We start from the raw sequence: 11,680 nt of genomic DNA, 5'->3' as shown, positions 1-11,680 counted from the left end.
CCACCATCCGCAGTATTTTGCTTTTATCTATGGGTCCTGATTAAATTAGATTAGATTAGATTTATAATTGTGACGTGTATTAGCATACAGTGAAAAATATTGTTTCTTGCACGCTGTGCAGACAAAGCATACCGTTCATAGAGAAGGAAAGGAGAGAGTGCAGAATGTAGTGTTAGTTAGTTAGTTAATTAGTTGGGAAGTCAACTCTGGTTGGATGAGGTGTTGCCAGGGACAAAACAATGGGGCCCACTGGCTCCCCAAGCTCTTGGATAATTGTAAAAGTGGCATAAGGCATGAATGGCAGAGAACGAGACCCTCTATTTGAATGTAGCTCTTTCGATACCAATCAAGTAAACGAACTCAAATTAACTTAGGGACAAAGTAAAAGGGGCAGCTCCCCAAAAGGAAGGGGGGAACAGCCCGAACCAAAAACAAAGTTGAAAGGAAACTTAAAACGTCAAACCAAAAGGTGATTATCGGGGTCGATAATACACCCCAGCCCCTGCGGCGCCCAGCGGTCGCGGAAGGCGTCAACCGCGCCCGTGGACACCGCATGCTCCCTCTCCAGAGACACCTGGCCGCGAATGTAGCCGCGGTAGAGGGGCAGTCAAGATGGACGGCCCCGTCGATCGCCCGCTGCCTGGACCTATTGATCTCTATTTGAATGTACGTCACTTCCAGCCACATTTTAAGGTTGGCCGATTCTTAAATTGGTTGTTAGTGCAGCCATTAGCACACACAAAATGATTCAGCAAGTCATCAGCCATCCTGACCCTCAAGTCTCTTCCATCATCCAATGAGATTTAAATTGATCTAGCTTCAATGGCTAATCGTGGAAGAGAGTTCGAAACTGCTCACACTCTTTGCTCCCAAAAGGTAAGGCTCTCATTTTTATACCCAGTCCACTAAGTCACAGATTTCATATCCAGAAGTTGTCCTTTCTCTCCATCTATCCTATCTCTTCCCTCCCCTCAATACCCGATCTTATTTTGCTTTGCACCTTCTCCAGCTCTTCAATGCTCTTTTGAATAATGAGGTGGAGATGCTCCATCTGACGAAGGAGCAGCGCTCCGAAAGCTTATGGTATTTGCTACCAAATAAACATGTTGGACTTTAACCTGGTGTTGTGAGACTTCTTATTGAATAATGAGGCCAGGTACCAAGGTTTGATTCCGGCCTCGGATGACTGTGCGGAGTTTGCACGTTCTCCCTGTGTCTGCGTGGGTTTCCTCTGGGTGCTCCGGTTTCCTCCCGCAGTCCAAAGATGTGCAGGTTAGGTGGATTGGCCATGCTAAATTGCCCCTTAGTGTCCAAAGATGTGTAGGTTAGGTGGATTGGCCATGGTGAATTGTCCCTTAGTGTCCAAAGATGATTAGGTTAGGGAGATTAGTGGGGTAAATACATGGTATTATGGGGATGAGGGGTTGGGGGCCTGGGTATGATACTCTTTTGTATAGTTGCTGCAGTCTTGATGGGTCAAATGGCCTCCTTCTGCACTGGAGGGATTTTATGATTCTATGGTAACAGTGCCCAGTACTGTAAATATAATTTAGTGAGATTTATTCTTGCAATTGAGGTAAGTTTAAGTTTATTTATTGATATCACAAGTAGGCTTACATTGACACTGCTATGAAGTTACTGTGAAAATCCCTTAGTCGCCACACTCCAGCGCCTGTTTGGGTACACTGAGGGAGAATTTAGCATGGCCAATGCACCCTAACCAGCACGTCTTTCGGACTGTGGGAGGAAACCGGAGCACCCGGAGGAAACGCACGCAGACACGGGGAGAAGGTGCAGACTCCGCACAGACAGTGACCCAAGCCGGGAATCAAACCCGGATCCCTGGTGCTGTGAGGCAGCAGTACTGACCACTGTGCCACCGTGCTGCCCTTTATATTCATGGCAGGGGGTTTGGGAGGAGGGAGCGGTAGGTATGGAGATTGCAGCAAAACACCCAAAGCTGGAACTACACCACAAGTGAATGAACACCTGCGGAGAGACAATGCTGTATCGTGTTTGGGATGTCTGCACCAGGAACAATAACGCCAGTGCACATTTATATAGCACCCCTCTGCATAGAAATTGTCCCACGGTAATCAGACACAAACTGGCACTCTGCCACAAAAGGAGACGTGAGGAAAGGTGACGGAGAGCTTGGTCAAGGAAGTATGTCTAGCTTCTTAAAGGAGGCACAGTAAGAAGTCTCACAACGCCAGGTTAAAGTCCAACAGGTTTATCTGGTAGCACGAGCTTTCGGAGCGCTGTTCCTTCCTGCACTCACCCTGATGAAGGAGCGACGCTCCGAAAGCTCGTGCTACCAGATAACCTGTTGGACTTTAACCTGGTGCTGTGAGACTTCTTACTGTGCCCCACCCCAGTCCAACGCCGGCATCTCCACCTCATGACTGAAAGGAGATGATGTTTAGGGAGGGAACTCCAGAGCTCAGGGTCGTGGGAGCTGAAGGAATAGTTGCCAAAGGTGGATCAAAGGAAACTGGGGATGCATACGAGGCCAGATTGGGAAGGAGTCCTGGGATCTGTGAAGGTTTATCGGGGTGGAAGGAGGTTACAGGGATGGGAGGGGGGGAAGGGGGAGCGCGCACGGGGATTTGAAACAAGAATGAGAAGTTTGAAATGGGGATTCAGGTTTTTGCCTGAACAGTTGTTTTGTCCACAAAGGATTGTGGCTTGGCCAGTAGCACCAGTGATACCGATTCAGCAAAGTAAACATAAGCTTTGTTGTGCAGTTTAACACAGAACTAATCACCTACGTTCACCATTATGGAGAGGTTACTGAATGACTGCATGCATATTCAACAACAACTTGCATTTACATAGCGCCTTCAATGTAGTAAAGTGTCCCCCAAGCCGTCACAGGGTCGTCATTGGACACAATCTGACACCAAGCCGCATAAAGAACAAAGAACATTACAGCACAGGAATAGGCCCTCCAAGCCTGCGCTGATCACATTGTCCTACCCAGAACAACCACCTGCATCCCTCTATTCCCCGCCTGTTCATGTGGCTACCCAGATAAGTCTTAAATGTGGCTAATGTGTCTGCCTCAACCACCTCACTTGGCAGTGCATTCCAGGCCCCCACCACCCTCTGTGTAAAAAACTCCCCCCGCTCATCTCCACTGAACCTTTCCCCCCTTATCTTGAACTTGTGCCCCCTTGTAATTGTCATGAGGCAACGTCAGGGCAGAGGACCATCAGGTTGGTCGAAGAGAAGTATGTTTTTAAGGGCGGGAGAGAGGTAGAATCATAGAATCCCTACAGTGCAGAAGGAGGCCATTCGGCCCAGCAAGTCCGCACCGACCGCAATCCCACCCAGGCCCCATCCCCTGTAACCCCATGCATTTACCCTAGCTAGCCCCCCTGACACCAAGAGGCAATTTAGCACGGCCAATCCACCTAACCCACCCATCTTTGGAGAGGTTTAGGGAGGGAATTCCAGAGATTAGGGCCTCCCAGGTAGGTGCCAGTGATGGAGCCTTTAAAATGGGGGAAGGCTCAAGAGGCCAGAATTGGAGGAGCACAGAGATCGAGATGGGCTGTAGAAATATGTAGGACTGTAGAAAACATTATCCACTGCTGTAGCCAACAGCAACATGCTCCTGCAATGCACTGTGCATAAACAGGAGTAAGAGGCCACTCGCCCCTCGAGCCTGCTTCCTCTGTAGATCTGACTGTTGCCTCAAATTCCCCTCGTTGCCACACTCCGCCGCCTGTTCGGGTCAATGCACCCGAACCAGCATGTCTTTCAGAGTGTGGGAGGAAACCGGAGCACCCGGAGGAAACCCACGCAGACACGGGGAGGACGTGCAGACTCCGCACAGACAGTCACCCAACTGGAAATTGAACCCGGGTCCCTGGCGCTGTGAGGCAGCAGTGCTAACCCACTGTGCCACCCTGCAGCCCGTCAGAAAGAAGAAATTCCTCCTCACCTCTGTCCGAAATGGGAGTGGTTTTGTTTTTAAACGTTGGCCCCTCGTTCCAGCCTGTCACCTGCACTGTTATAATGGCAGTGTTGGGGTTAAAATATCGAACTAGCAGCTCAGGGTTTGCCAGCTCAGCTCGAATCACAGCCATTTCCAGAACTGAATTCATAGAATCCCCACAGTGCAGGAGGAGGCCATTCGGCCCATTGAGGCTGCACCAATTCTCTGACAGACTATCTTACAGGCCAGTTCCCCAACCCGAGCCCTGTAACCCCACACATTAGCACGGCCAATCCACCTAACCTGCACATCTTTGGACACTAAGGGGCAATTTAGCATGGCCAATCCACCTAACCCGCACATCTTTGGACACTAAGGGGCAATTTAGCATGGCCAATCCACCCTAACCTGCACATCTTTGGACACTAAGGGGCAATTTAGCATGGCCAATCCACCGAACATACACATCTTTGGACACTAAGGGGCAATTTAATATGGCCAATCCAGCTAACCTATACATTTTTGGACTGTGGAAGGAAACCCACAGGGGCAGCACGGTAGCACAGTGGTTAGCACTGCTGCTTCACAGCTCCAGGGACCCGGGTTCGATTCCCGGCTCGGGTCACTGTCTGTGTGGAGTTTGCACATTCTCCTCGTGTCTGCGTGGGTTTCCTCCCACAGTCCAAAGATGTGCGGGTTAGGTTGATTGGCCAGGTAAAAAAAAAAAAAATTGCCCCTTAGAGTCCTGAGATGCGTAGGTTAAAGGGATTAGCGGGTAAATATGTGGGGGTAGGGCCTGGGTGGGATTGTGGTCTGTGCAGACTCGATGGGCCGAATGGCCTCCTTCTGCACTGTAGGGATTCTATGATTCTATGAAACCGGAGCAACCGGAGGAAGCCCATGCAGACACGGGGAGAACATGCAAACTCTATTCGATTCCCGGCTTGGGCCACTGTCTGTGCAGAGTCCCTGGCGCTGTGAGGCAGCAGAGATAACCACTGTACCACTCCTTAAACTGAGTGTCTCGCTCGGCCATTTCATAGGGGCAGTTAAGAGTTAACCACATTGCTGTGGCTCTGAAGTCACGTGTAGGCCAGACTGGCCAGATCTTCCCTAACCCATGATGGATTTTTATGACAATCTGGCTTGCCGTTCCAGATTATTAATTCCAAACTGCCTTGGTGTGATTTGAACCCACACCTCCAGAAGCTCTGAATAATGTCCAGTTACGTTACCGCCCTGTCTGCTGGGTGGAGGCACAATAGAAACTGCGATTGTTCTGCTTATAAGTGAGAAAGGTACCAGGTTGTGGGGTTCAGAATGATGAGGTGTTTTGGTAGACAGGAAGAAAGTGAATGAAGGGTTGGTACTCACAGGACAGAACATAATTCTCATAGAATCCCTACAGTGCAAAAGGAGGCCATTTGGCCCATCGAGCTGGCATCGACTACAATCCCACCCAGGTCTTATCCCCATAACCCCACATATTTAACCTGCTAATCCCCCTGACACTAAGGGACAATTTAGCATGGCCAATCCATGTAACCTGCACATCTTTGGACACTAAGGGGCAATTTAGCATGGCCAATCCACCTAACCTGCACATCTTTGGACACTAAGGGACAATTTAGCATGGCCAATCCACCTAACCTGCACGTCTTTCGGACTGTGGGAGAAAACCGGAGCATCCGGAGAAAACCCATGCCGACACGGGGAGAACGTGCAGACTCCACACATACAGTGACCTGAGGCCGGAATTGAACCCGGCTCCCTGACACTATGAGGCAGCAGTGCTAACCCGCTGTGCCACCGTGCCGCCCCTATTTAAATGCTGAGTAATTCGGAAGTAAATTCAATAACAACTTTCAAAGAAGGAGTGGGGTGGGCAGGGGTGGGTAGTAATGGATAAGTGCAAAGAGTGTGGCACTCATTGTATAGCTCTTACGAAACAAACAGTATCAGCGAGATGGGCTGAATGGCCTCTTGTGCTGTACTATTCTACACGTTGACTTTGAAGAACCTTCCTCTCCATGAATTACCACCAGGGCTTTGAAAAACAATTAAAATGTCAATCACAAGACGCCACGGGAAGGATAGTGACGCATGAAACCAGCCCCCCCTCTCCCCCACCCCCTGGTCTCCAATGCCAGTTTTTTCGCACTAGTCAAAATGGAAATCAGATAGTTTTGTACATGGAGAAAGAACGGGAGAAAGCCCAAAGAGATTGATCCGTGGCCCATTGGTGTACACGACCGCCATTCACTCCACAATGGCCTGATAGAGAAGTTGAAATGGAAACGCAGTATGGGTTGCGCGGTGGCACAGTGGTTAGCACTGCTGCCTCACAGTGCCCAGGGACCCGGGTTCGATTCCCGGCTTGGGTCGCTGTCTGTGCGGAGTCTGCACGTTCTCCCCGTGTCTGCGTGGGTTTCCTCCGGGCGCTCCGGTTTCCTCCCACAGTCCGAAAGACGTGCTGGTTAGGGTGCATTGACCCGAACAGGCATCGGAATGTGGCGACTCGGGGAATTTCACTGTGACTTCATTGCAGTGTTAATGTAAGCCTCACTTGTGACCAGTAAATAAACTTTAGCTCCGTCTGCTGGTCTGTGGGTTTAATAGCAGCTTTCGCAAAGGCCCCGCAACTTCCCTTACTGAAAGGGAGGGGGTCCAAGTGTGAGCCTGTGGTCTCTGGTGGTCCAGTCCTTTAAAGGTTGGGAGCTGGGGGGAACTGGAGGAAAATGGAGAGTCTTGCTATTGGTGGCATTTTGCCAGTGTAAAAAAAAATCCTTTTGAGTGGGCCGAGGGCTTGTAACGCTGCTGTCAGCTCACCCGTCCTGGGCCGCTCCAGCGCTTTGCAAAGAGACTCTACCTCATGACCCAGGCCCCATGAATGGGTTTCAACAATCAGCAGGAAGCTCCATTCACTAAATAACTGGAGCAGCGGGGAAAGACGACAAAGCGTCTCCTTGGCAGGCAAGAATTCATTCATTGTAGGAGGGCAAGTGATTGATTCAGAGAATGCGGAGGGTTTGAAGGCTGAACTTTAGAGGCAGGGCATTAAAAAAAAAGTTAACAAAAGAAACCAAAAAAAAAACAGATTTTTCCATCCTCACACTGGGAGGTGGGCTTACTCAAAAACAATCTGGAAACCCGAGGCTAATCTGATACTGTTTGAACGTTCCCGACGGTGGGGGGAGTCCTGAACTAGGGGGGGGTCATAGTTTGAGGGTAAGGGGTAAATCTTTTAGGACTGAGGTGAGGAGAAATCTCTTCACCCAGAGGGTGGTGAATGCGTGGAATTCACTACCACAGAAAGTAGTTGAGGCCAAAATGTTGTGTGATTTCAAGAAGTAATTAGATATAGCTCTTGGGGCTAAAGGGATCGAGGGATATGGGGGGCATCAGGATATTGAATTTGATGATCAGCCATGATCAAAGTGAATGGCGGAGCAGGCTCGAAGGGCCGAATGGCCTCCTCCTGCTTCTAGTTTCTATGGTATGGAAAAAGGAATCTGCTACATCTTCAAGTAAGTGTCAGACAAGCTGAATAAATCAATCTGATCGTAACAGGGTTACAATCCCATCTTTTTCATGAGCATTTGAGAGAGAGATTCTGGACTGCAGTGACAATCAACTCGTAGCATCTTGCATGGGACGTCCCAGTGCACATTGCTTAGTGGTGCAAAAACTCAGGCGACAGGTGGGTGAGCGGACACAAGAAGACCAACCTTTTCCCGGAATTAAATACAGAAAATGCTGGAACTCGGCAGGTCTGACAGCGCCTGTGGAGAGAGAATAGAGCCAATGTTGATTCAATATGAGTTCCAAAGAGTCATATTAGACTCAAAACATTGACTGTTTCTCCCTCCAAAGGTGCTGTCAGACCGGCTAAGTTTCTCTCACATTTTCTGTTTGTAGGTTCCCAGCATCTGCAATATTTTATTATTTATGTAGAACCTTGCACAGGGAGGTGATGGCCGAGTGGTATGATCGTCAGAATAGTAATCCAGAGACCCAGGATGATATTCTGGGGACCCGGGTTTGAATCCCACCACGGCAGATGGAGAAATTTGAATTCAATGAAAATCAAAGTCTACCGATGACCGTGAAACCATTGTCAGAAAAACCCATCTGGGTCACTAATGTCCCTTTAGGGAAGGATATCTGCCGTCCTTACCCAGTCTGGTCTACATGTGACTCCAGAGCCACAGCAATGTGGTTCGCTCTGAACTACCCTTGGGCAACTAGGGATGGGCAATAAATGCTGACCAGACAGCGACGCCCATGTCTCATGAACAAATAAAAAAAACTCAGGTTCCCTTTGGTTGCTGCCACAGGCTCCAACTTTCTCTTTAGCCCCTTTTAGCGGCTGATTTGCAACCTTAACATTTGACCCCGAGCAGAGGTTCCGATCCCATCTCCCCTCCATCACCAAAAATCACCTACTTTCACCTTTGTAACATTGTCCATCTCCTCTCTACCTCAACTCACCTGCTGCTAAAAGTGATGGATTAGCCTCCCATCTGGTACCATTTGTAAATTTGACCTTATCCAAAACAGGTGGCATGGTGGCACAGCGGTTAGCACTACTGCCTCACAGTGCCAGGGACCCGGGTTCAATTCCAGCCTCGGGTGATTGTGATAGATAGATAGATAAAGATAGATACCCTACAGTGCAGAAAGAGGCCCTTCGGCCCATCGAGTCTGCACCGACAGCAACCCCACCCAGGCCCTATCCCTATATCCCACCCACTAATCCAGACATCTCAGGACTCGAAGGGGCAATTTTAGCATGGCCAATCAACCTAACCTGCACATCTTTGGACGGTGGGAGGAAACCGGAGCACCCGGAGGAAACCCACGCAGACACGAGGAGAATGTGCAAACTCCACACAGACAGTGACCCGAGCCGGGAATCGAACCCAGGTCCCTGGAGCTGTGAAGCAGCAGTGCTAACCACTGTGCTACCGTGCCGCCCTGTCTGCGTGGAGTTTGCACCTTCTCCCCGTGTCTGCATGGGTTTCCTCCAGGTGCTCTGGTTTTCTCCCACAGTCCAAAGTTGGGGGGATTAGCCAAGCTAAATTGCCCCTTAGTGTCAGAGGGATTAATAGGGTAAATATGTGGGGTTACGTGAATGGGTGGGTTTGTGGTCAGTGGGCCGAATGGCCTCCTTCTGCGCTGTAGGGATTCTATGATTCTAAACTCCGCTTGCAATCCTGTGTTTGCTGACCTGCAGTGACTACCAGTAACTCCATTTTAAATTTCATATTCTGGTGTTTAAATTCCTCCTCCTTCACATCCCTTACCTATCTCTAACCTCCTCCAGACCCAACGCCCTCCTGAATCCCTGCAATCCACAAATTCTGACCTCCTGCGCATTGCTGGTTTCTGTCACACCACCATGGTGGCTGGGCCTTCAGCTGCCTGGGCCCCAAGCCTCTGGAATTCCCTCCCTAATCCTCTCCAGCTTGCACCTTTCTTCAGCACGTTTCTCAAAACCAAAACCTACCTCCGACCAAGCTCTCCCCTCTATGGAGTCTAGGATCAGGGGGCATAGCTTCAGAATAAAAGGGGCGCCAATTTGGGGTGGTTCAGTGGGTTAACACTGCTGCCTCACAGTGCCAGGGACCCGGGTTCGATTCCAGCCTCGGGTGACTGTCTGTGTGGAGTTTACACTCCCCCCCCCCCCCCCCGTTTCTGCGTGGGTTTCCTCCGGGTGCTCCGGTTTCCTCCCACAGTCCACAGATGTGTGGGTTGGGTGGATTGGCTATGCTAAGTTGACCCTAGTGTCAGGGGGATTGATGGAGTAAATGTGTGGGGGTGCAGGAATAGGGCCTGGGTGGGATTGTGGTGAGTGCAGACTCAATGGGCCGAATGGCCTCCTTTTTGCACTGTCGGGGTTCTATGGATTTAAGTCTAAGATGAGAAGGAATTTTTTCTCTCAGCGGGCTGAGTGGCTTTGGAACTCTTTACCGCAGAGAGCTGTGGGGGCAGAGTCACTGTGTATATTTAAGGCTGAGATAGATTTTTGATCAGTGAGGGAGTCAAGGGTCACGGGCAAAGGGCAGGAAATGTGAGGAATGTCAGATCATTCATAATCCTATTGAATGGAGGAGCAGGTGTGAGGGGCCGAACGGCCTCTGCCTGTTCCTATTTCTTATGGTCTTGCGGTCACCTTTCCCGATTTCCCCTTATGCAGCTGGATATCAAACTGTTGTCTGGCGATATCCCCGTGAAGCTATGGAAAAGATGCATTTTATTGTCTCAAAGTGAATCATAGGCCAACGAAGCACATTTTGAATTGCCGAGAGTGCTACAACGTACACGGAAGGCAACTCCCCGTTTTATTTAAAACAAAACCACTTGGAACTCTGTTTGAGATGTGTGCGTGCGCGCTCAGTATGCTTTACAAAGGAGAATCACATCGCAATAGGTCATACATTGCAGTGGTCTGTGTACAGAGTCCTCTGCTGCAAGTCACGATCCTGTATCCGAGTAGCAGGTCGGTTGGTTTAAGGTACACTCCTGGTTGAAAGGGACACGACATCCGCTCACACGAACCAGCAACGTCACAAAACATGACGCAACGTCTTGTGCAAAGCCCCAAAATGTGACGCGGCGATGGCCTAGTGGTATTAATCGCCGGACTATTAATCCAGAAACTCAGCTAAATGTTCTGGGGACCCGGGTTCGAATCCCGTTACGGCAGCTGGTTGGATTTGGAATTCAATGAATAAAAAAATCTGGAATTAAGAATCTACTGATGACCATGAAACCATTGTCGATTGTCAGAAAAACCCATCTGGTTCACTGATGTCCTTTAGGGAAGGAAAGGCCAGCACGGTGACACAGTGGTTAGCCTCACAGCTCCAGGGACCCGGGTTCAATTCCCGGCTTGGGTCACTGTCTGTGTGGAGTCTGCACGTTCTCCCCCGTGTCTGCGTGGGTTTCCTCCGGGTGCTCCGGTTTCCTCTCTCAGTCCAAAGATATGCGGGTTAGGTTGTTTGGCCAGGCTAAATTGCCTCTTAGTGTCCCAGGATGCGTAGATTAGAGGGATTAGCGGGGTAAATATGTGGAGTTACGCGGATGGGAGCTGGGTGGGATGGTTGTCAATGCAGACTCAATGGGCCGAATGGCCTCCTTCTGTACTGTAGGGATTGTATGAAATCTGCCATCCTTACTTGGTCTGGCCTACATGTGACTCCAGAGCCACAGCAATGGGGTTGACTCTTAAGTTCCCTCTGAAATGGACTCGCAAGCCACTCAGTTGTACAAGGGCAACTAGGAATGGGCAATAAATGCTGGCCCAGCCAGCGACATTCACGTCCTACGAATGAATAAAAGAAAGGTGAAATCTAACCTTTGGTCCAGCCATCAGGAGTTTGGGTATCGTTCCATTGCCAAGAGGAATAACCCTCACACCCACTCTGAATATTTAAGGCACACAGTTTTTAATCACATTTCCACCAAAAAAATACATAAGAATACAACACCTCTGGAAAGCATTGTGTTCACAGGTATAGGCAAAGAGTGACTAATTTGGTTAAAGGTTTGCTGAGGAAAGTTAACGTTAAGATGTACATCAATGCTTTTAAGAAGGAAAACAATGACAATACCCTTTGACTATCATTCCTGTCGGATAATGCTCATTGCTTCTGAGCATGGAGGTTTCTCACCTTGCGTGTGAGGTGGTCCTCTGGTCAGAACGCTCACCCAGAACAATTGGCTCAAACACTG

This window comes from Mustelus asterias, chromosome 19, assembly GCF_964213995.1.
Source record: "Mustelus asterias chromosome 19, sMusAst1.hap1.1, whole genome shotgun sequence".
NCBI classification, from domain to species: domain Eukaryota; kingdom Metazoa; phylum Chordata; class Chondrichthyes; order Carcharhiniformes; family Triakidae; genus Mustelus; species Mustelus asterias.
The sequence above is the reverse complement of the archived record's forward strand: the minus strand, read 5'-3'. Positions refer to the sequence as shown.